The 25972-nt window shown below is 47.4% G+C and overlaps 1 long non-coding RNA gene across 1 annotated transcript in view; it reads right to left on the reverse strand.

Moving 5' to 3' along the window:
* Positions 1 to 788: 788 nt before the first annotated feature.
* Positions 789 to 25972, reverse strand: part of LOC141176487 (uncharacterized) — a 150786-nt gene continuing 125602 nt past the window's right edge. Inside the window, exon 3 of the long non-coding RNA XR_012253169.1 lies at positions 789 to 1618. This is a non-coding gene — a long non-coding RNA (uncharacterized lncRNA). The remainder of the gene's footprint in view (positions 1619 to 25972) is intronic.

Here is a 25972-nt window from a genome sequence, read left to right on the forward strand (position 1 = left end):
TCCATTCCAAAGGCCAATCAGAGGCCGGCAGCTGACGTCGGCCAGCCCGTCATGGACGGTGCATGGCAGTGACGCACCGTAAGACAACGACAGTATATAGATAGGTAGGAATAGACAGTAACAGCTGCACCGTGAAATATTGGGTGCAAACCCCTGTACAGCGACCTGAGGTCCACTATATAAGTATAGAAGATGCAGGCCGTCCTCCAAATAAGGTGTACAAAATACTGGGGGTATGTCTACTGACCCACCTGAAGTGTTGTGTGACCCATCAAACAACATTTTTTAGAAGCCAAAATATCCGCATCATTTTTGAAGCAGATGACACTTCAGGAAAACAAAGCGGCGTGTTTCCTGAAGCGACTTCTTTGCCGTCTTTCTTGTCATTTCTGTGGCGGCTTTGCTGTCAATGTCCTTTTTCTTTACTTTTATACCTAAGATAGTGGCTCCGTCTGAAGAATGGCCCGGTCACGTCTTTTAGCCTCTTCACTGCTGTTGAAATCTGAAGTGGTTAAAAGAAGTGACAAAAGACGGGACATATTCTCAGCAAGGCGTTTTGACTTTGCTGTGTATATATTCATTCTATTTGCCGTTTATCGAGTTATTTTTCAGGCGGGTTTCAGGCAGAATCTGCCTGTATATGACATTGTGTGCACATACCTTTACAGTCCAACAGAACCCAGCACCGTACCCAGTATTCAGATGTGTAGCCTAATTCTATGCAGTAAAGAGTAACAGCCGGACATAAAGATGACAAATGATATTTATTTGAATGAATATTTTGCCAGTGGATGTAATGTATGGCGACATCCGTGTCTGTACCATGTGCCATCGCCTTCAGTCCTTGTGCTCACCTTGGCTTAGTGAACCCACCTCACCAGGTAAGCCCTAACAGAACAATCAGGCAATGGAGTCCAGGGGAGCAGCACTGACAACACTGCTGCCATTAGATAGCAGCTGAATGGACTCATGGTCTCTTCCAGTATCACTGCCACAATCTTATCTCATTCCTTGAATCTTTAAGATGTTCTGAAGCTTCAAAGGAAGCAGTGACTACGGCATAGGGGGCAGCGAGGGTTGGAGTGGAGCCATGTAGAGATGCAACCGTGATGGTAGGAATGACTGCATGGCAGAACTACGACTTCCTCTCCAATCTCATAATCCATTATACAGATGGCACAAGATTCGGCCTCCTCCTGAGATTTTATATTCCATGTTGGAAAGTTCCTAGCTCGCAGAGCTTGCCTTCGCTGCAGAATATTAACCAGATTATACTGTGCAGGTGGGGATGGTGGCTGCATCTGTGGCCGAGATGTCACCATTCCCATTCCCTGCAGCTGAATGATAGGGTCAACCAGACGGTTGTCCTGGTGTAGCTGTACAGCAGATCGGCTTGGCGCTGGAAGCTCCCTAGGTCTGGAGGGTTCTGCAGGGACCGGTCTTAGTGGCGAGCGGCTTCTTTCCCTGCTCTCTTGTGCTGTCTGCCGCAGAGCAGCTCTGGCCCATCTCCCACTCGTGGTGACGGCAGTGGGGTCTGCCTGATGTCCATCATTGCTGATTAGCCTTCTCTCATCGCTTTGAGAAGATCTTAATCGATGGTGGAGGATTATGGCCTGACCTATAAAGAAAAATATTACTATTATTATGCTAAATTTAAAAAAAAACACTTTTTGGCCAAAGGGATAGAACCAGCTGATGCTTCGAGATTCAGGGAGAGAAGCAAAAATTATTTCATCTTTGGACTACATAATCCTGCTCAGTTTCAGTATCCCTTCTCTTAAGACATCACAAAGCAGGGGTGCAAATATGTTAGCATTTGGGGCTCCAGTTTTAACTTTTTCCAATGGTCCCACTTTGTCCAAAACTGGCCCTGATCGGCCCCAAGGAATATGAATGGAGGGTGGAGGACATACTGTGTGTTATAAAACATCTTACCCCAGGGAAAACTCTCAGAAAAGCCCCTATAAAGCGGAATATTCTGTCACTTACCCTGATTTTCAGGTCGGCTCATCCATGTGTCGTTGTCAGCATTTAGCTGATGAAGCTCCCGGGAAGTCATGGCTTGGTTACCCGGGGCTGAGATGGTGAAATGTAAAAGAACTAAGTTCTCTGATGGCGCAGATGTTATAGTGCCCAAATAACAGTAAGAAGCTGTGGAAGTAAATACTAGACGTACAGAACAATCTAGCTCGTGCTTCCAAGACCAAAGTGGAGTCTCCGCAAATACATCAACTCTGAAAATGGCGCTGATGTCACCGAGTGCATAGATTGTATAACCTCACAGCATTCTATGTCACTGTGACATCACATGTGAGACCAACAACGCGCTGTCATAATGGCTGACTGTCCAATCTGTTATATGTCCTCTATATACACACATACAACAAAACAAATGACATGCATACATTGTAAGAATAATAGACACCTGGGAATAATAATCATTTTATCATTTATATTAATGTGCGCATTATTCCCTATAGAAACCTCAGCCACTGCAGAACCGGTTTCTCACGGTGGTCCTGAAATAAAGCAAAACACAAACCCGCCTACAGACCCCAGCTGCTCCTCGGTACTGCTGCCAGTGTCCCCCGCCAATCTCCTGGCTTCCTCTTCTAGCAAAGGCCATTGGGTGACCACTGCAGCCGATCAGTTACTTTAATACAAATTTCCCATTCATTTGTTTAAAGAAAACAGATAAATATGATTTTCAGAAAATGGCATGTATGAAGATGGATACTTATGGTATGATATGCAGAGAGAAGAATACTGGGAGGACACAGATCTTGTTAGTCCACCTACTTAACCCACAGGAAAATAATCAGGTCATACAGGGGCGTACATAGAGACCCTCAGACCCAATAGCAAAGGTCCGAATTGGAATCTCTCATTGGCCCCCGTCAGCTATTAAGCAACCTGGTGGAGATGACAGAGGCCTCCTGTCTAACTGCTTAGTTGCTGGTCACTTTGGAGTCTAAGGGGTTAAACTGAGCGAGCTTGAATTGCAGCAGGTGTAGAACAGCCGGCACCCAGTGGATATAGAGCGGGCTCAGCTTGTGAGTCTGCTCCTTATAAATCATCTTATACTGTACATATACGGCATGAGCCGGGGATGGGGCCATTCGGCACCAGGCTCCCCCTGTACATAGGCCCCATAGGTGAATGAAAAATATATAAAATAATGTACGGTAGAAAATTAAGATTCATCTCAGAAAAAAAGTCCATTTCTCTTGTGCCCATTCACATTAAAGCTAATTTATCTGAAACTGCTGATTTTGGTTAGAGAGGCTGATTATCCTAAAGAAAGCACATGCACGCTCGGCCGAATCAGTCATACATGTGTATTGGGGGGGCGGTGAGGGAGAGAAGATTGAAGTGCTAACAATACTTTACATAGATATTTAGGATGGATTAGGAAAAATAGCTTGGAGTGCTTCTTTATATCCTGGTGTGCACCATGCATTTAGAAAAATGAATTTTGTAAAATACATGGTGTCTACAGTGAAACATGACGGTCTCAGTGTCTATATGTGGGGCTGCATGAGTGCTGCTGGTGTTGGGAAGCTACATCTCATTGATGGTGTCATGAATTCACAGATGTACTGCTCTATATTGAAAGAGAAGATACTACCATCACTCTGTGCCCTTGGTAGACGTGCACATTTCCAACATGACAATTATCCAAAACACACATCTGTTGTATTTCTGAAGAACAGGGTGAAAGTGATTTAGTGGCCAATTATGTCTTCTGATCTGAACCCAACCGAACACCTATGAGGAATTCTGAAGAGACAAGTAGTCATCACTCTCCATCCATCATCCAGGCTCTAAAAAGTGAGTTTGTGAAGAATGGAAAAACATGGTGCAACATGTCATCAACTTGTTCATTCCAGGCCTAGAAGATTTGGTGCGATCCTTAAAAATCATGGGGGTCATACAAAATAGTAATAGTATTTAATGTAGGGTGTACTCATTTTTGCAACAACTAATTTGAGTAAAACTGAAGATCTGTAGATTGTGAGCCCTCGGGGGCAGGGTCCTCGCTCCTCCTGTATCAGGCGCTATAATAATAAATAATAATAATTTTGTAATTAAAGTTAAATTATTAACCTTATTTTCATGTTATGGGTCAAAAACATGTTCTAAGAAACTCAGTCTTGTCAACATTTGGAAATTGTTCTTGTATTCAGTGACATAATAATTAATATCTTTCTTTCACGGGGGGGGATACTCATTATTGCTGAGCACTGTAATATAACATATATATGTATACCGTATACAGGACAAGAGAAGTGGTACTGAGCAGTGTGTGTATGAAAAGTGTTTGCCCCCTTCCTGATTTCTTATTCTTTTGCATGTTTGTCACACTTAAATGTTTCAAATCACAAAACTATTTTGAAAGTAAATACAAAATGCAGTTTTTAAATTATGGTCTTTATTATTAAGAGAAAATGAAATCCAAACCTACAAGGCCCTGTGTGTAAAAGTGATTGCCCCCCCCACCCACTTAAAACATAAATTAACTGTGGTTTAACACATCTTTGGGAAGCTGAGTTCAATTTCCCTAGCCACACACAGGCCTGATTACTGCCACAACTGTTCTCAATCAAGAAGCTACTTAAATAGGACCTGCCTGACAAAGTGAAGTAGACCAAAAAATCCTCAAAAGCTAGACATCATGCTGCGATCCAAACAAATTCAGGAACAAATGAGAAACAAAGTAATTTACATGTATCAGTCTGGAAAAGGTTATAAAGTAATTTCTAAAGCTTTGGGACTCCAGCAAACAACAGTGAGAGCCATTATCCACAAATGGTGAAAACATGGAACAGCGGTGAACCTTCCCAGGAGTGGTCGGCCGACCAAAATTATCCCAAGAGCGCAGTGACGACTCATCTAAGAGGTCACAAAAGCCCCCCCAACAGCATCCAAAGAACTGCAGGCCTCACTTGCCTCAGTTAAGGTCAGTGTTCATGACTCCACCATAAGAAAGAGACTTGGCAAAAATGGCATGCATGGTAGAGTTCCAAGACAAAAACCACTGCTGAGCAAAAAGAACATAAAGGTTCGTCTCAGTTTTGGCAGAAAACATCTTGATGATCGCCAAGACTTTTGGGAGAATATTCTTTGGACTGACGAGACAAAAGTTGAACATTTTGGAAGATGTATGTCCCATTACATCTGGAGTAGAAGTAACGCAGCATTTCAGAATTTCTGCTGGTAGTGTGATGGTCTGGGGCTGTTTTGCTTCTTCAGGACCTGGGAGATATGCTGTGGTAAATAGAACCATGAATTCTGCTGTCTACCAAAAAATCCTGAAGGAGAATATCCGGCCATCTGTTCATGACCTCAAGCTGAAGCGCACTTGGGTTATGCAGTAGGACAATGATTCAAAACACACCCACAAGACCAGCTCTGAGTGGCTTAAGAAAAACAAAATTAAGACTTTGGAGTGGCCTAGTCAAAGTCCTGGCCTTAATCCGATTGAGATGCTGTGGCATGATCTTAAAAAGGTGATTCATGCTCAGAAACCCTCCAATGTGGCTGAATTACAACTATGTTGCGATGATGAATGGGCCAAAATTCCTCCAGAGCATTGTAAAAGACTTACTGCCAGTTATCGCAAACACTTTATTGCAGTTGTTGCTGCTAAGGCTGGCCCAACCAGTTATTAGGTTTAGGGGGCAATCACTTTTTTCCCCACAGGGCCCTGTAGGTTTGGATTTCTTTTTCCCTTAATAAAGATCTTCATTTAAAAAATGCATTTTGTGGTTACTTGTGTTATCTTTGTCTAATATTTCAATTAGTTTTTGTGATCTGAAACATTTAAGTTTGACAAACATGAAAAAGAATAAGAAATCAGGAAGGGGGCAAACACTTATTCCACACCACTGTCTACACAGGTGCATCTCACTAAATTAGAATATCATCAAAAAATTAATTTATTTTATTTCTTCAATACAAAAAGTGAAACTCATATATTATATAGAGTCATTACAGACAGAGTGATCTATGTCAAGTGTTTATTTCTGTTAATGTTGATGATTATGGCTTACAGCCAATGGAAACACAAAGTCATTATCTCAGTAAATTAGAATACTTTGTAACAACAGATTGAAAATGTTTTTGAAATCCGAAATGTTGCCCGACTGAAATGTATGTTCAGTAAATGCACTCAATACTTGGTCGGGGCTCCTTTTGCATCAATTACTGCATCAATGCGGCAATGTGGCATGGAGGCGATCAGCCTGTGGCACTGCTGAGGTGTTATGGAAGCCCGGGTTGCTTTGATAGCAGCCTTCAGCTCGTCTGCATTGTTGGGTCTGGTGTCTCTCATCTTCCTCTTGACAATACCCCATAGATTCTCTATAATAGATTCTCTATGGGGTTAAGGTCAGGAGAGTTTGCTGCCAATCAAGCACAGTGATACTGTTGTTTGTAAACCAGGTATTGGTGCTTCTGGCAGTGTGGACAGGGGCCAAGTCCTGCTGGAGAATAAATTTCCATCTCCAAAAAGCTTGTCGGCAGAGGGAAGCATGAAGTGCTCAACAATTTCCTGGTAGACAGCTGCGCTGACTTTGGTCTTGATAAAACACAGTGGACCTACACCAGCAGATGACATGGCTCCCCAAACCATCACCGATTGTGGAAACTTCACACTAGACCTCAAGCAGCTTGGATTGTGTACCTCTCCACTCTTCCTCCAGACTCTGAGACGTGGATTTCCAAATGAAAATTGGAAATCTGGGACCTTGTGGAGTGTGTCACTGACTGCCTTCTGGACATCTGTCAAGTCAGCAGTCTTCCCCATGATTGTGAAGCCTAGTGAAACAGACTAAGGGACTTTTTTAAACACGTAGGAAGCCTTTGCAGGTGTTTTTGTTAATTATTTTAATTTACTGAGATAATGACTTTTGTGTTTTCATTGGCTGTAAGCCATAATCAGCAACATTAACAGAAATAAACACGTGAAATAGATCACTGTTTGTAATAACTCTATATGAGTTTCACTTTTTTTTATTGAAGAACTGAAATAAATTAACTTTTTAATGATATTCTAACTTAGTGAGATGCACCTGTGCATAGACATATATTATACACTAGATGGTGGCCCGATTCTAAAGCATCGGGTATTCTAGCATATGTCTCCCGTTCCTCCTTCATAATGCCCCATGCAGGAAGTCACATCCCCCGTATATAATACCCCATGCAGGATGTCACATCCCCCCTATATGATGCCCCATGCAGGAAGTCACATCCCACTATAGTGCCCCATGCAGAATGTCACATCCCCCCTATATAATATCCCATGTAGGATGTCACTTCTCCCCCATATAATGCCCCATGAAGAATGCCTCTCCCCTATATAATGCCCCATGTAGGATGTCACCTCTCCCCCCATATAATGCCCCATGCAGGATGTCACCTCTCCCCCATATAATGCCCCATGTAGGATGTCACCTCTCTCCCCATGTAATGCCCCATGCAGGATGTCACCCCTCCCCCCATATAATGCCCCATGCAGGCTGTCACATCCCCCTATATAATACCCCATGCAGGATGTCACCTCTCCCCCCATATAATGCCCCATGTAGGATGTCACCTCTCCCCCATATAATGCCCCATGTAGGATGTCACCTCTCCCCCCATATAATGGCCCATGTAGGATGTCACCTCTCGCCCATATAATGCCAAATGTAGGATGTCACCTCTCCCCCCATATAATACCCCATGCAGGATGTCCCATACCCCCATACCCCCATAGTGCCCCATGCAGGTCCCCTATTGCCCCATACAAAAAAAAAAAATCCAATACTCACCTCCCTTCTCAGCTGCTTCTCTGGACTCCAGAGTAGCCGGCATCTTCACTCTGTCCGCTGTGATCGGTCAGGAGAGAGCGCGGTGTAAAGACGTCACTGCGCCCTCTGATCTGAGACATCACAGAGCTGCAGCGGAGGCACGGGGAGGGGTAAGTATGACGCCGGGGTCCTGATCGAGTGGGGGGGGGACGAGAGGAGAGGAGAGTGGAGGGGAGGGGTAAGTATGACGCCGCATCGAGAGGACAGGGGAGGGGAGAGGAGTGGAAAGGAGGGGAGAGGAGGGGAGGGGAGGGGCGTCACACTTGTCCTTGGGAGATAAGCGGCCGTAGCCGCTGATCTTCCGACGATAGCCGCATGTAGGTCAGCAGCGCCTGCGGTCGGGGGACTTATGCTGCGAGCATACGGCTGCATCTCCCGGCTGCATCGCCGCTGACCTCCGTGCCTCACATGAGCCGCTAACGGCCGCCATGTTTTTCTGAAATGCCGCGTCGCTGATTGGCCGCGGCCGGACCAATCAGCGACGCGGGATTTCCAGGACAGATAGACAGACAGAAAGACAGACAGACAGATGGGATAAGACAATTATATAGATAGATATACACTGCTCAACAACATAAAGGGAACACTCAAATAACACATCCTAGATTTGAATGAATGAATGAATGAATGAATGAAATATTCTCATTGAATACTTTGTTCTGTACAAAGTTGAATGTGCTGACAACAAAATCACACAAAAATCATCATTGGAAATCAAATTTATTAACCAATGGAGGCCTGGATTTGGAGTCACCCCCAAAATTATAGTGGAAAAACACACTACAGGCTGATCCAACTTTGATGTAATGTCCTTAAAACAAGTCAAAATGAGGCTCAGTGTTGTGTGCTGCCTCCACGTGCCTGTATGACCTCCCTACAACGCCTGGGCATGCTCCTGATGAGGTTGCGGATGGTCTCCTGTGGCATCTCCTCCCAGACCTGGACTAAAGCATCCGCCAACTCCTGGACAGTCTGTGGTGCAACTTGACGTTGGTGGATGGAGAGAGACATGATGTCCCAGATGTGCTCAATCGGATTCAGGTCTGGGGAATGGACGGGCCAGTCCATAGCTTCAATGCCTTCATCTTGCAGGAACTGCTGACACACTCCAGTCACATGAGGTCTGGCATTGTCCTGCATTAGGAGGAACCCAAGGCCAACCGCACCAGCATATGGTCTCACAAGGGGTCTGAGGATCTCATCTCGATACCTAATGGCAGTCAGGCTACCGCTGGCGACCACATGGAGGGCTGTGATCCAAAGAAATGCCACCCCACACCATTACTGACCCACTGCCCAACCGGTCATGCTGAAGGATGTTGCAGGCTGCAGATCGTTCTCCACGCCTTCTCCAGACTCTGTCACATGTGGTCAGTGTGAACCTGCTTTCATCTGTGAAGAGCACAGGGCGCCAGTGGCGACTTTGCCAATCCTGGTGTTCTGTGGCAAATGCCAAGCGTCCTGCACAGTTTTGAGCTGTGAGCACAAGCCCCATCTGTGGACGTCAGGCCCTCATACCACCCTCATGGAGTTGGTTTCTAACCGTTTGGGCAGACACATGTGACGCGCCCCCTGGGCCAGTGCTGTTTGGGATACCCGGAGCCGGATCTAGATGGGGGTAGTGGTCCTTGTGGCGGTGACCCGGTCCGTGTCCAGGGTGTCAAACTAAGTGGCAGTCTATGGCAGTAGATGTTAACTTGATTGTCGACTACGCCACCCGTTGAGTGCGGCTTTGAAGCCGCCGCTGCAGAGCAGTCCGCTGAGGCCGGTGGTATATGTGCAGCAGTGATGGTATGACCCCCAACGGGAGGGGTATGGCCTCAGGGCAGCAGGTGTAGATGATGAGGGTTGTGACGGTGCAGTATGAAGACTCAGAGTCGGGAGATGCAGTTCAGGGTTTTTACTTACTGGTGTTCTTTTAGTCACTCTGGCCTTGAGTGACCACCCGAGCCGTGCTGCGTCCACCAGGTCCTGGACTCGGCCAACCCCCAGGCAATTCTGGAGCGTGGTCCTGAGCTCCTTTCTGACTCTCCCTTTCTCTGGCCGTTCCCACCAGGGATCCACTTTTGGCCGGCTCCCTCGGGTCTCTTGGTGGTCAAACCTCCTCTGGGTTCCCTGACCCTATACTTGGTGTGCCTTTCTAGTGGATTTGGTGAGGGTCGTGGCAAATCTTGACCACGACCTCCAGTCTCTGGCTGAGGATTAGTGGCCTCCACCAGCTTGGGATCCGGTACCCTTGTCCGCCAACCCTTCACCCTTTTGTCCTTATTCTGGGATCTTGGGGTTCCCTTCTTGTTTCCTCTCTGGGTCCTTCTTACTCCTCTCTCTCTCTCTGCAGGCTCTGCTCTGGAGCTGGGCCCAGCCGGAGCCACAGCTCCCTGTCAGCCCTTCTGGCTGAGCTCTTCTGCTCTGCTCCTCTTGCCTGACTGAACCCTGTTCTAAGATGGTGCCCACCTTATATACTCCCTCTATGTGTGAGCTCAGGTGACCAGCACCCAATGAGCTCCTAGCTTTACCCAGACTACTCCCCCTATCTGCCCCTACACTACTGGGATGTTCCACCCCCCTCCCACTCCAGCCAGGGACAGACGCTGTCGTACCTGCACATATACTGGTGGGAGTACCGTCGTTCTGTCCCCCGGAAATGGGATGTATGTAGTGCATGCAGCCTACTAGCTCAGTTCCACACTCCATCCTTACCCGGGAGTGGAATACCACACCTCTGGCTTGAGGCGTAATACCCCTGTAGCAGCCGAGTCCTCAGGGTGCCACATTCCCCCCCGGTAAACCACAGCACGTCCTCGGGCTGTAAAGGAATAAAAACATCCACAAACATACAAATTTTTTCAAAAACATCATAAACATATAAAACACTATGTATATCATCAGCATAAAACTTTTCATATAAAACTTTTCATAGTAAACATTCTTGTTCCTCCGGCCACGGTGCAACTTGTGACCGGGTAAAGTGCAACAGTCTCTTCAAGAAAAACACAGCTTTCCTATAAAACCAGTAGAGGGCGCCTTAGAAAGCGCAACTATATACAAGGGGAGGTATGGCCGCTCTCAGTCCTCGACCAGTGGGATTAAGGAAAGAATGACCGCTCTCAGTCCTCGGTCAGTGGGAATAAGGGACATACGGGTAACAGTTTACACTTGTCCCAACGGGGAACATATTTAAATCAGCAGCAGTTCTTGTACCCCGACGGGTAACTTTATACAGTTCTCTTTACCGTGCTCTAGTAACGGCGTCCTCCTGATGCTTCCTCCCTGTACTCTTCAGACCCGTCCGGATCCTCTTGCTCCTCCTGACACCTCAGCTCTTCCTCTGTCAGCCGGTGCACATGAGGGGCATAGGGTCCTTTGGCACATTGGTGCCGGGTAAAGGTGACCTCATCACCCAGGTACAGGTCACGACCTCCGTGTCCCTCCGGTAGGTGGGACTCGACATCTCTTCTGGTCACGAAGACGTCGCCGGGGGTGTGATGATCTCTGATGGAGCCCCAACCGTGCTGCAACTGGAATTTAATTACAGTCCCGGTGGCACGGGGACCGTGGGCTGCACAGGGGTTCCTTCGGGTCCAGCTCTTTTGTTCTGCACTTTTTATTTGCAGCCGCTGCTCACGGACCCGCCTCTCTCTCCGTTCTCGGTCAAGGACTTCCAACTGCTGGTGGCAGCGCTCCGCACGCTCAGCTGCGGCCGCCCGGGTCTCCTGAGTGAACCCGATGAGGTCTCCTCCTGCGGGGTCCCACTCAAACTGCGCCTCCTCTAACGAGAGTAGGGTTATCTTGACGGGCGCCGGAGCCGGGATCAGGGGCTCGCACAGGGGTCTTTCTTTCCGGAGTCGGGGCTGGTGGTACTCCGGTGGCCACACAGGGGGCTGCCCATCCGGGCAAGTGTGCTGGGCAAATAGGTCTTCACCCAGGTGTGGCGCTGTGGACGTTGAGGGCGCGGTGGTGGTAGCGGCGCCCGGGCTCACCAGGCCTTGCGACCAGGCTTGGGGCACCCTGAATGTAAAGGGCACCGTGAAGACGGCGGCGCCCGGGGTTACTTGGCCCAGCGACCAGGCCGGTGGCTCAGTGAAGGTAGAGGGCGCTGTTGGCACTGCGGCGCCCGGGGGCACTCGGCCTTGCGACCAGGCCGGTGGCGTCTCCTGCTTGGCCGCGCTCAGGGTTGAGGCGCGTGACGTCACAGGGGGCGTGGCCGCGGCTTCTGTTTGAGGCCTAGTCGGGAGCGGTGACGGTGCAACGACGGGCACGGCAGGGGAAATTTCGGGCTCTGCGACGGGGAGCTGGGGCAGGCTCACGGCTTCTCGGCTCGGGGTAGTGACGTCCCCTTTACCTGCCTCCGTTTCTTTAGCTCCTTCCTCGGCGTCGTCTCCGGCCTTGATTCCTCCTGCACCATCCTCAGAGGTGGTCTGACTCCTCGTCTCGGGTGGCGTGCTCCGCTGGCGGGTTCCAGCCTGCAGGGCCATCTCTCTGCTCCACTCCGTCAGCGTTTCTCGCTGCACCTGGGCCATCCTCCGTGCGAGGCGCTCCAGCGCGGTCTGCGCACACTCCCGGTCTCGGGGAAGCTGTACCAGGATCTCCACCAGGTCTTGTGGGGTTGTCGCTTGCAACAGGCTCCTGACCACAGGGTCGGTGCTGCCTGCCTCTCCCTCCATCTCCGGGTGCGACTTCTCCAGACTCCTCTCCAGACTCCTCTCCAGACTCCTCCAGGCTGCACCCATCTTCTCTCTTTTGTTCTGTATCCGCCCACATTGAGGGTGGTCCCGGGGCAACTTGGTGATTGTCAGTTCCAGGGGCAGCCCCCCCACGCTGATAGACATCTCTAGCATCACAGTCTCTGCTGGTGGGGGCGGTTTCCGCTTTTGGCGCCATTCTTTGACCTGGCCCACGATGGGAGGTGGCCTCTTGCCACCCTCTGGCACGCCCATAATGGCGTCCGCTCTGCCAGGGCGGGAAATCTTCTGAAATGGCGGGAATCGTCTCCCAGTGGCGGGAAACTCCGTGGATGGCGGGAAAAAGCTGCAGATGGCGGGCAACCGGCGGGAGACGACCCGTGATGGCGTCCGATGGCGGGGACCCTCCGGAACCGGCGGGAGACTTCTTTTTGAGGTAAATGTGAACTTTTCTTCAGGCACGCAGTGCCCGGTGGTTGCGGGCACGTAATCCTGCCGACTGCGCCAGAGTTGACGCGCCCCCTGGGCCAGTGCTGTTTGGGATACCCGGAGCCGGATCTAGATGGGGGTAGTGGTCCTTGTGGCGGTGACCCGGTCCGTGCCCAGGGTGTCAAACTAAGTGGCAGTCTATGGCAGTAGATGTTAACTTGATTGTCGACTACGCCACCCGTTGAGTGCGGCTTTGAAGCCGCCGCTGCAGAGCAGTCCGCTGAGGCCGGTGGTATATGTGCAGCAGTGATGGTATGACCCCCAACGGGAGGGGTATGGCCTCAGGGCAGCAGGTGTAGATGATGGGGGTTGTGACGGTGCAGTATGAAGACTCAGAGTCGGGAGATGCAGTTCAGGGTTTTTACTTACTGGTGTTCTTTTAGTCACTCTGGCCTTGAGTGACCACCCGAGCCGTGCTGCGTCCACCAGGTCCTGGACTCGGCCAACCCCCAGGCAATTCTGGAGCGTGGTCCTGAGCTCCTTTCTGACTCTCCCTTTCTCTGGCCGTTCCCACCAGGGATCCACTTTTGGCCGGCTCCCTCGGGTCTCTTGGTGGTCAAACCTCCTCTAGGTTCCCTGACCCTATACTTGGTGTGCCTTTCTAGTGGATTTGGTGAGGGTCGTGGCAAATCTTGACCACGACCTCCGGTCTCTGGCTGAGGATTAGTGGCCTCCACCAGCTTGGGATCCGGTACCCTTGTCCGCCAACCCTTCACCCTTTTGTCCTTATTCTGGGATCTTGGGGTTCCCTTCTTGTTTCCTCTCTGGGTCCTTCTTACTCCTCTCTCTCTCTCTGCAGGCTCTGCTCTGGAGCTGGGCCCAGCCGGAGCCACAGCTCCCTGTCAGCCCTTCTGGCTGAGCTCTTCTGCTCTGCTCCTCTTGCCTGACTGAACCCTGTTCTAAGATGGTGCCCACCTTATATACTCCCTCTATGTGTGAGCTCAGGTGACCAGCACCCAATGAGCTCCTAGCTTTACCCAGACTACTCCCCCTATCTGCCCCTACACTACTGGGATGTTCCACCCCCCTCCCACTCCAGCCAGGGACAGACGCTGTCGTACCTGCACATATACTGGTGGGAGTACCGTCGTTCTGTCCCCCGGAAATGGGATGTATGTAGTGCATGCAGCCTACTAGCTCAGTTCCACACTCCATCCTTACCCGGGAGTGGAATACCACACCTCTGGCTTGAGGCGTAATACCCCTGTAGCAGCCGAGTCCTCAGTGTGCCACACATGCACATTTATGGCCTGCTGGAGGTCATTTGGCAGGGTTCTGGCAGTGCTCCTCCTGTTCCTCCTTGCACAAAGGTGGAGGTAGCAGTCCTGCTGCTGGGTTGTTGCCCTCCTACAGCCCCCTCCACATCTCCTGGTGTACTGGCCTGTCTCCTGGTAGCGCCTCCAGCCTCTGGACACTACGCTGACAGACACAGCAAACCTTCTTTCCACAGCTCGCATTGATGTGCCATCCTGGATGAGCTGCACTACCTGAGCAACTTCTGTGGGTTGTAGAGTCCGTCTCATGCTACCACGAGTGTGAAAGCACAACCAACATTCAAAAGTGACCAAAACATCAGCCAGAAAGCATTGGTACTGAGATGCGGTCTGTGGTCCCCACCTGCAGAACCACTCCTTTATTGAGGGTGTCTTGATAATTGCCAATAATTTCCATCTATTCTCTATTCCATTTGCACAACAGCATGTGAAATTGATTATCAATCCGTGTTGGTTCCTAAGTGGACAGTTTGATTTCACAGAAGTTTCATTTACTTGGAGTTATATTCTGTTGTTTAAGTGTTTCCTTTATTTTTTTGAGCAGTGTATATATATAATACATATATTCCACGAAACAACTTTTACCATATGTGAGGCAGTGACTGGGATCTTATATGACGGCCGTTATATATCCCCCAGAATGTGTACAGAGACCTATGAAACCCATTGATGTGCATTGCAGTCACAGACACACCTGCAATGCAGGAATGAAGGTGAGCATTGACCTGGTCAGGCTATCTGGCTAAGGCAGATTAAGTAAAACCCGGCAGGGCCTTCATTTCTTGGAGGAGGCTACAAGAAGGCAGTGGGGGTGGCCTCCTCCCTCCAACCCGGGTTTTCCAGTGGCTCTTGCCACAGGTCCTTTAAAACCCTGCATTAAGGTTAGTGGTGTTCAGTGTTGGGACCTGCTAGGCGCATAGCAGGAAAGCTTGGCGGGCCTGTGTGTAGCTGAACCCACGCCTGGGAAGGCTCTGCACCCGTCAGGCTCTGAGCGGCCCGGACCGGCCGTTGCCCACGGCGACCATTGTTTAAGGACTTATGTTAACCCGGCTGCGAACCGGAGGACTTTCTGTTTACCCGTGAGTTGCTGAATAAAAGCTGCTTATGTTGGACTTGCTTGGGTCACTGCCTCAGTTACTGCACGGTGTGAACACCGCCTCCTTACAGATATATATATATATATATATACATATACTGTACATACAGTAGGGAAAATAAGTAGTTAATACACTGTCGATTTTGCAAGTTTTCCCACCTACAAAGAATGGAGAGGTCCGTAATTTTTTTCGTAGGTACACTTCACCTGTGAGAGACAGAATCTAAAAGTAAAATCCAGAAAATCTCATTGTATGATTTTTAGATAATTAATTTGCATTTTATTGCATTCAATAAGTATTTGATACATAAGAAAAGCAGAACTTAATATTTGGTACAGAAACCTTTGTTTGCAATTACAGAGGTCAGACGATTCCTGTAGTTCTTGACCAGGTTTGCACGCACTGCAGCAGGGATTTTGGCCCACTCCTCCATACAGATCTTCTCCAGATCTTTCAGGTTTCGGGGTTGTAGCTGGGCAACATTGAGTTTCAACTCCCTCCAAAGATTTTCTATTGGATTTAGTTCTGGAGACTGTATAGGCCACTCCAGGACACTGAAATGCTTCTTATGGAGCCACTCCTTAGTTGCCCTGGCTGTGTGCTTCGGGTCATTGTCATGCTGGAAGAACCAACCATGACCCATCTTCAATGCTCTTATTGAGGGAAGGAAGTTGTTAACCAAAATCTCGTGAAACATGACCCCATCCATCCTCCATTCAATGCGGTGCAGTGGAGTTGATACCAAGAGGTTCTATTTGGATCTCATCTGACCACATGACCTTCTCCCATGCCTCCTCTGGATCATGCAGATAATCATTGGCGAACATCAAATGGGCCTGGACATGTGCTGGCGTGAGCAGGGGAGCCGTGCGTGCCCTGCAGGATTTTAATTCATTACGGTGTAGTGGTACTAACGGTAATGCTTGAGACTGTGGTCCCAGCTCTCTTTACATTATTGACCAGGTCCTCCTTTGTAGTTTTGGGCTGATTCCTGACCTTTCTCAGAATCATCCTTACCCCACAAGGCAAGATCTTGCATGGAGCCCCAGACGAAGGAAGATTGACAGTCATCATGTGTTTCTTCCATTTTCTAATAATTGTGCCAACAGTTGTTGACTTCTCACTAAGCTGCTTGCCTATTCTCCTTTAGCACTGGGATGGCCTTGTGCAGGTCTACAATTTAGTCCCCGGTGTCCTTAGATAGCTCTTTGCTCTTGGCCATGGTGGAGAGGTTGGAGTGTGATTGATTGTGTGGACTGGTGTCTTTTATACAGGTAATGAGTTCAAACTGATGCAGTTAATACAGGTAATAAGTGCAGAGTAGGAGGGCTTCTTAAAGAAAAACTAACAGGTTTGGGAGAACCAGAATTCTTGCTGGTTTGTAGGTGATCAAATACTTATTTCATTCAATAAAATAAAATTTAATTATGTAAAAATCATACAATACCCTTTTGGAAGTGCATTGAGCTGTAGGGTGCATTTCTGGAAAAGGGGAAAAAAAAAAGACTCTTTAAATCTCTTAGTTTGCGAATGTGAACGAGCTGAGTGGGACTGGAGCGTAAGTGCGAACGAAAGTAAGTGTGTGACTTGTTTTTCAGTGAAGAGGTATTTGGGAATCCTGCAGAAAATACCTGTGTGAATTGCGGTGAGTTGCTGCATTGTGACCTGCTGAGTGCTTTTCTACCTGTTTAGTTTAATTGGGCTTTTTAAAACCTATTTTCTCACTACAGTTTTACAGCTTCTTAGTTTACTACCTGTGTATTTAAGGGTTAACTACATTGCACTAAAATCCTGAGGTGTAGCTATACTCACAAGCTGTTAATTAAGGGAGAGGGGTCATAATTAAGGGTTTATAAGGGGCAGCTAGTTGGGCATCCAGTCCTTTGGAAGTGCATTGAGCTGTAGGGTGCATTGCTGGAAAAGGGGAAAAAAAAAAAACTCTTTAAATCTCTTAGTTGGCGAGTGTGAACGAGCTGAGTGGGACCGGAGCGTAAGTGCGAACGAAAGTAAGTGTGTGACTTGTTTTTCAGTGACTTTGGATTCAGCGAGTTTGGAAGGGAGGACTTTGGACTGAATTGCTGTCTGTATTTTATTAACTTTTTACTTTTCTTTTTACTTAACATTCTGTCTATTGCAATCCCCATTAGGAAATGAGCTCCATTATTGACAATGCTATCCAGTGTACATCTTGCCACATGTATGCATTCCTTAAACAGCCGGTCGGGGTTGCTTATTGCTGTGTGAGATGTGTGCACGTTGTGCGTTTGGAAGCCCAGATACTGGATCTAAATGAGCAGCTGGCAACACTGAGATCCATTGACAATATGGAAAGGAGTCTGCTGCTCACTGAGCAGTAGCTCACTGGGGTAGATGTGGGGGAGGGTGGTAGTCGGGAGCTGCAGGACAGTGAGGCTGTTAGTTGGGTGACAGTTAGAAGGGGGGGTAGAGGGAAGAGTGCCAGGGAGGCTAGTCCTGATCTGGCACACCCCAATAAGTTTGCAAAGTTGGCAGATGAGGGGAGTGACGGTCCAGGGGTAGCACTGCTGCAGCAAGGCATGTCCCCTGAAAGTCAGAGGAGTGTCAGCTCCAGTAAAGAGGGAAATAGGAGAGCAGGGCAGGCCAGGCAGGTGCTGGTAGTGGCGGACTCAATTATTAGGGGAAAAGATAGGGCAATCTGTCACAAAGACAGGGATCATCGAACAGTGTGCTGCCTACCTGGCGCTCGAGTCCGGCACATCGCTGATCGGGATGACAGATTACTGGGAGGGGCTGGTGAGGACCCAGCAGTCATGGTGCACATTGGCACAAATGACAAAGTTAGAGGTAGGTGGAAGGTCCTTAAAGATGATTTCAGGGAATTAGGCTGCAAGCTGAAAGCAAGGACCTCCAAGGTGGTATTCTCTGAAATACTACCGGTACCACGTGCCACGCCAGAGAGGCAACGGGAGATTAGGGAGATAAATAAGTGGCTCAAGAACTGGTGTAGGAAGGAGGGATTTGGGTTCCTGGAGAACTGGGCCGACTTCTCAGTTGACTACAGACTCTACGCTAGGGACCGGCTGCACCTCAATGGGGAGGGTGCAGCTGTGCTGGAGGAGAAAATGGCTAGAAGGTTGGAGGAGTGTTTAAACTAGGGATTGGGGGGGAGGGTATTCATTTTATAGGTGGGGAAGATAGTGCAGATAGTGACCTGGGCACAAATAAAGAAATTGGGGGTGGGGTTAGAACAGTCAATAAAGTAAGAAGGAATAGAGGTACAGAGAGATACATAAAATGCATGTACACTAATGCCAGAAGCCTCACCAACAAAATGGAGGAATTAGAATTAATTTTGCTGGAAAATAATTATGGCATGGTAGGGATATCTGAGACGTGGCTTGACGAGAGCCATGACTGGGCAGTTAATTTACAGGGCTATAGTCTGTTCAGAAATGACATTACAAACAAGCGAGGGGGGGTGTGTGTTTATTAGAGATGAGCGTTGTTCTACTCGAACTGTTCGCCAATCTCAAATTCGAGCTGTTTTGGGCGGTGTTCGAGCCGTTCGGCGAACACGAACAATTTGAGAAAAATTCGGCTGTTCGAGGTTATGTTCGATAACTGTTCGTGCACCAAAATCATAACTGGATTTTTTCTCAGTAATGATGAAAATTAATGTTAATACGCAGTTTGAGTGTACAGCGGGGTGGGGGGAGGGGCAGGGGATGGATCTCTGCAGGAACAATGAAGATCTCCATTTTTTTTTCTCTTTCCCGCATTTACAGTGGGGAGGTGCAATCTGTCAGCCTATCAGCAGCGCACACACGGAGCGAAGTGCTTTTTTTCACACAAGCAAGGGCATGTGTCATTGGCAGTGTATGTCACATGTCCTTGCCCTATAAGACCAAGCCATTTTCCCCGTCGCCACCATTTTCTCACTGCTGCAGCTGCGTGTTAGAGGGCACCGCTGTTGCTGTGTGCGCTATACCTTGTTAATTTCAAGCCAATTTTCGCACAAATCTACAGATAGCTTGGGAGTAGGGAATAGTTGTGATTGCAGTCCTTTTAAGGACTAGGTTACAGCATTTCCTACGACTTTTATCAGGCAGGTCTGTGCTCTTAAATAGATAGGTTGTGGGAGTAAAGACTAATTGTAATTGGAGTCCTTTTCAGGACTAGGTTACATCAGTTCCTATCAGTTTTTGCCAGGCAGGTCTGTGCCAGTGCTGTGCAAGTTTTTTTCACAGCATTTGGCTGAATCTAGCAAAGCTAATCCTTTTTGGCCTATTGCAGAGTGTGTTAGTCAGTGGAGTAGCCTATCTGTGTTGCAAGATATACCACCTGTGTATAGAATACCAATTTTTTTACTGCACCTAGTGAAGTAAAATCTTTTGGGCATAGCATCATTCTATTAGTCCATCTATACTGACCTCCATCAGGTTGCAAACTGAATATATTTTTTTCTGCATCTACCTCTGAAAAAATATTGGGCTTCTAGCTGTGTGTGGGTCTTGTTCTATTAATCCATCTATACTGACCTCCATCAGCTTGCAAACTGAATATAATTTTTTTCTGCATCTAGCTCTGAAAAAATATTTGGCCTTCTAGTACTGTGTCGGACTTTCTCTATTAGTCCATCTATACTGACCTCCATCAGGTTGCAAATTAAAAATAATTTTTATCTGCATCTACAGTACCTCTGAAAAAATATTTGGGCTTCTAGCTGTGTGTGGGACTTGTTGTATTAGTCCATCTATACTGACCTCCATCAGGTTGCAAACTGAATATATTTTTTTCTGCATCTACCTCTGAAAAAATATTGGGCTTCTAGCTGTGTGTGGGACTTGTTGTATTAGTCCATCTATACTGACTTCCATCAGGTTGCAAACTGAATATATTTTTTTCTGCATCTACCTCTGAAAAAATATTGGGCTTCTAGCTGTGTGTGGGTCTTGTTCTATTAATCCATCTATACAGACCTCCATCAGGTTGCAAACTGAATATAATTTTTTTCTGCATCTAGCTCTGAAAAAATATTTGGCCTTCTAGCAGTGTGTGGGACTTGTTCTATTAGTCCACCTATACTGACCTCCATCAGGTTGCAAATTCAAAATAATTTTTTGTATGCATCTAGCTCTGAAAAAATATTTGGCCTTCTAGCAGTGTGTGGGACTTTCTCTATTAGCCCATCTATACTGACCTCCATCAGGTTGCAAACTGAATCTAATTTTTTTCTGCATCTAGCTCTGAAAAAATATTTGGCCTTTTAGCAGTGTGTCGGACTTTCTCTATTAGTCCATCTATACTGACCTCCAACAGGTTGCAAATTAAAAATAATTTTTATCTGCATCTACAGTACCTCTGAAAAAATATTTGGGCTTCTAGCTGTGTGTGGGACTTGTTGTATTAGTCCATCTATACTGAACTCCATCAGGTTGCAAACTGAATATATTTTTTTCTGCATCTACCTCTGAAAAAATACTGGGCTTCTAGCTGTGTGTGGGTCTTGTTCTATTAATCCATCTATACAGACCTCCATCAGGTTGCAAACTGAATATAATTTTTTTCTGCATCTAGCTCTGAAAAAATATTTGGCCTTCTAGTAGTGTGTGGGACTTTCTCTGTTAGTCCATCTATACTGACCTCCATCAGGTTGCAAACTGAATATATTTTTTTCTGCATCTACCTCTGAAAAAATATTGGGCTTCTAGCTGTGTGTGGGTCTTGTTCTATTAATCCATCTATACAGACCTCCATCAGGTTGCAAACTGAATATAATTTTTTTCTGCATCTAGCTCTGAAAAAATATTTGGCCTTCTAGCAGTGTGTGGGACTTGTTCTATTAGTCCATCTATACTGACCTCCATCAGGTTGCAAATTCAAAATAATTTTTTGTATGCATCTAGCTCTGAAAAATATTTGGCCTTCTAGCAGTGTGTGGGACTTTCTCTATTAGTCCATCTATACTGACCTCCATCAGGTTGCAAACTGAATCTAATTTTTTTCTGCATCTAGCTCTGAAAAAATATTTGGCCTTCTAGCAGTGTGTCGGACTTTCTCTATTAGTCTATCTATACTGACCTCCATCAGGTTGCAAATTCAAAATAATTTTTATCTGCATCTACAGTACCTCTGAAAAAATATTTGGGCTTCTAGCTGTGTGTGGGACTTGTTGTATTAGTCCATCTATACTGACCTCCATCAGGTTGCAAACTGAATATATTTTTTTCTGCATCTACCTCTGAAAAAATATTGGGCTTCTAGCTGTGTGTGGGTCTTGTTCTATTAATCCATCTATACAGACCTCCATCAGGTTGCAAACTGAATATAATTTTTTTCTGCATCTAGCTCTGAAAAAATATTTGGCCTTCTAGTAGTGTGTGGGACTTTCTCTGTTAGTCCATCTATACTGACCTCCATCAGGTTGCAAACTGAATATATTTTTTTCTGCATCTACCTCTGAAAAAATATTGGGCTTCTAGCTGTGTGTGGGTCTTGTTCTATTAATCCATCTATACAGACCTCCATCAGGTTGCAAACTGAATATAATTTTTTTCTGCATCTAGCTCTGAAAAAATATTTGGCCTTCTAGTAGTGTGTGGGACTTTCTCTGTTAGTCCATCTATACTGACCTCCATCAGGTTGCAAACTGAATATATTTTTTTCTGCATCTACCTCTGAAAAAATATTGGGCTTCTAGCTGTGTGTGGGTCTTGTTCTATTAATCCATCTATACAGACCTCCATCAGGTTGCAAACTGAATATAATTTTTTTCTGCATCTAGCTCTGAAAAAATATTTGGCCTTCTAGCAGTGTGTGGGACTTGTTCTATTAGTCCACCTATACTGACCTCCATCAGGTTGCAAATTCAAAATAATTTTTTGTATGCATCTAGCTCTGAAAAAATATTTGGCCTTCTAGCAGTGTGTGGGACTTTCTCTATTAGTCCATCTATACTGACCTCCATCAGGTTGCAAACTGAATCTAATTTTTTTCTGCATCTAGCTCTGAAAAAATATTTGGCCTTCTAGCAGTGTGTCGGACTTTCTCTATTATTCCATCTATACTGACCTCCATCAGGTTGCAAATTAAAAATAATTTTTATCTGCATCTACAGTACCTCGGAAAAAATATTTGGGCTTCTAGCTGTGTGTGGGACTTGTTGTATTAGTCCATCTATACTGACCTCCATCAGGTTGCAAACTGAATATATTTTTTTCTGCATCTACCTCTGAAAAAATATTGGACTTCTAGCTGTGTGTGGGACTTGTTGTATTAGTCCATCTATACTGACCTCCATCAGGTTGCAAATTGAATATAATTTTTTTCTGCATCTAACCCAGCCAATAGTTTTGGCCTAATACCACAGTTTGGCCACTCAGCTCTGCTCGGTTACCATCCATTGTTTTTTTGTGCAAACAACTCCAGAGTTGTGAATTAGTTAACCACCAAAATGAGTGGAAAAAGGCCTGCTGCTGGTGGAAAGGGGAATAGGCGTGTTGGGAAGGGGAAAAAAGGTTGTGTCCGTGGGGTAGGTGTTAAAGCAACAGTAACATCTGCAGAAGAAAGACCATCTTCCAGCCAAACTAAAATGTCTACTTCTTTTAGCGGACAATGTGATAAGATCCCTTTCTTACGGCCACGCCAATCGCTACAAATTCCAGATGAGGCACAAAAACAGCAGGTGCTTCAACGGATATCAAGTGCTCCTTTAAGTGGGCTCTCCTCCACATCAACTTCAACATCACAAATACTCCAGTCCTCAAAGGTGTCACCCAAATCGCACTTGCTTCCTCACAGCTCCCAAATCTCCAGCTGCCCGTCTGAGTATGAGGTAGAACAGATGGTTGAGTCTGCAGAGCTGTTTACTCATACTATAGCCTGGGAATCAGAGGTCGACTCCAGCGCTTCTGTGAATCCAGACGAGGAAATGATCTGCACTGATGCCCAGAATCTTTATGAGTCGGATCCAGGACCAGACGCAGAAGGTTCTGACCATAATGTAGACCCTCATTCCCAAACTGTAACTCCTGTTGGTGGAGACAATGAGGAAGACGATGATAAGACTCAAATACCTGATTGGAGCGACAACTTTAGTTTTTTGTCAGGGCAGGAACAGGTTGGCTCTGAGGACGACGGGTGTGATAACACACAGGGTGATGATGATGAGGTTGGAGATCCCACTTACTGTCAACCCACAGTCAGCCAAGAGATGAGGTCAGCAGAGGAGGTGGAGGAAGATGCTAGTGACGACGAGGTCAGGTTGCGCCTTCCTGGACAGAGACGTAGTACTGGAAGCACGTCAACAACTGCATCCTCAAACACAACTCTGCCTCTCACCACAAGTCGTGGTGGCTCTTCAGGTCGCATGGGTGCTAAGCCTTGCATAGCCTGGGCATTTTTTCAGATCGATAAAGATGACCCAACTCGTGTTATCTGTAACATTTGTCAGCAAAAGCTAAGTAGAGGCCAAAAAATACATAGTTTGAGTACTTCATGCATGAACCGGCACATGGACATGAAGCATAAGTTGCAGTGGGAAGCTCAGTGTGCTACAATGCGGCCTAGCCGGCCGGGCCAACCACCGTCTGCCATATCTTGTGCATCCGCGGCCTCTTCATCCTCTGTGACTGGGGGGACAGCAGTCACACCTGTTTTGGGGCGCAGACCTGCCACCTCTTTACCCGCAACAGCCAGCGTGATTGGCAGGTCATCATTTTCTTTGGAGGTGGTAACACCAGCTGGTGTTGAGCGCTGTCCGACATCGATAGCACCACCTTTGGATCAAGGCAACCTAACATGTCCGCCTGCATCTTCCTCACAGACCGGCAGTTTGCCGGGGACACCCTTATCAACCCCGTCTAAGCACAATAGCCAGCCCTCGGTCCCTCAGATGTGGACAAGTAAAAGACCATTTCCTCCTAGCCATGAGAAAGCTAAGAGGTTGAATTTCACCATCTGCAAGCTCTTGGCTACAGAAATGCTGCCTTTCCGCCTGGTGGACACAGAGGATTTTCGAGACCTTATGTCCGTCGCAGTGCCCCAGTACCAGATGCCCAGTCGGCACTACTTCTCAAAGAAAGGTGTGCCTGCGCTCCACCAGCATGTCGCACACAACATCACCGCTTCTTTGAGAAACTCTGTGTGTGACAGGGTGCATTTCACCACAGACACTTGGACGAGTAGGCATGGACAGGGGCGTTACATGTCGCTGACTGGGCACTGGGTAACTATGGTGACAGCAGGACAAGGGGCTGCTGTCCAAGTCTTGCCGTCCCCACGAGTTGTGCGTCAATCCTCTTTATGTCAAAGTTCCTCCACTGCTTCTGCCTCCTCAACCTCCTCTCGGTCTTCCACCTGCACCCAAAGCCTGTCTGGTCATGCCACAAGCTTTCTAACTGCGCAGAAGGGATCCTGCACACCTCCTTACTATGCTGGCAGTAGGGCTCAACGTCATCAGGCGGTTTTTACATTGAAATGTCTGGGAAATGTGAGTCACACAGCTGAGGAGTTGTGGTCAGCTCTGGAGAACCAATTTCATGAATGGTTGTCTCCACTGGACCTGAAACCAGGGAAGGCCATGTGCGACAATGCTGCAAACCTGGGTGCGGCCCTTCGCCGGGGCAATGTCACACACGTGCCTTGTATGGCTCACGTGTTGAACCTGGTTGTCCAGCAATTTTTAGCCCACTATCCCAGACTAGATGGCCTTCTGCAGAGGGCACGGTCGCTGTGTGCTCACTTCCGCCGTTCGCATCCCGCAGCTCAGCGACTTACATCTCTACAGAAGTCGTTGGGCCTGCCACTTCATCGGCTAAAATGCGATGTGCCTACCCGGTGGAATTCAACTCTGCACATGTTGCAGCGACTGTGGCAGCACCGACAAGCCCTGATGCAATATGTTCTGACGTATAGCCTGGGCCAACGAGATTCAGAGGTGGGGCAAATCACGCTGGAGGAGTGGTCTCAGATCAGGGACCTATGCACCCTTCTGCACAGTTTTGAAATGGCGACGAAGATGTTTAGTGCTGACGATGCCATTATCAGCATGACTATTCGGTGATTTACATGCTGGAGCACATGTTAAACAGAATTCGGAGTCAGGTGGTGGCACAAGAGGAGGTGGAGGAAGTAGAGGAGGAGGAGTTGTATGCGGAAGGGCTAACATCTGCAAGGTCCAGACGGTCGGCAGCACCAAGGCGGCAGGCATGTGAGGGTGGGGGAGATGGTTTTACCAGGGCGCATGGTAGCAGCCAAACTAGTGAGGAATGTGCAGGAGCCCAGGAAGAAGTGGAGGACGAACTGATGGAAGACTCATTAGATGAGGGAGACCTTGATCACATTTCTGTTGTGCTAGGTTGGGGGGAGAGGACAGAGGAAGGAAGCATGATTGTTACCTCGCCACCAACACAACAGGGACTTGGTGCTCCTGGATGCGCAACACACATGAGTGCCTTCTTGCTGCACTACCTGCAACATGACCCTCGAATTGTGAGAATTAGAAATAATCCTGACTACTGGGTTGCCACACTGTTAGATCCCCGGTACAAAAGTAAATTTGCAGAAATTATTCCTGCCATAGAAAGGGATGCATG

The sequence above is a fragment of the Phyllobates terribilis genome, unplaced genomic scaffold (assembly GCF_046119375.1).
Source record: "Phyllobates terribilis strain yellow unplaced genomic scaffold, ASM4611937v1 Scaffold_27__1_contigs__length_16484149, whole genome shotgun sequence".
Taxonomy (NCBI): Eukaryota; Metazoa; Chordata; class Amphibia; order Anura; family Dendrobatidae; genus Phyllobates; species Phyllobates terribilis.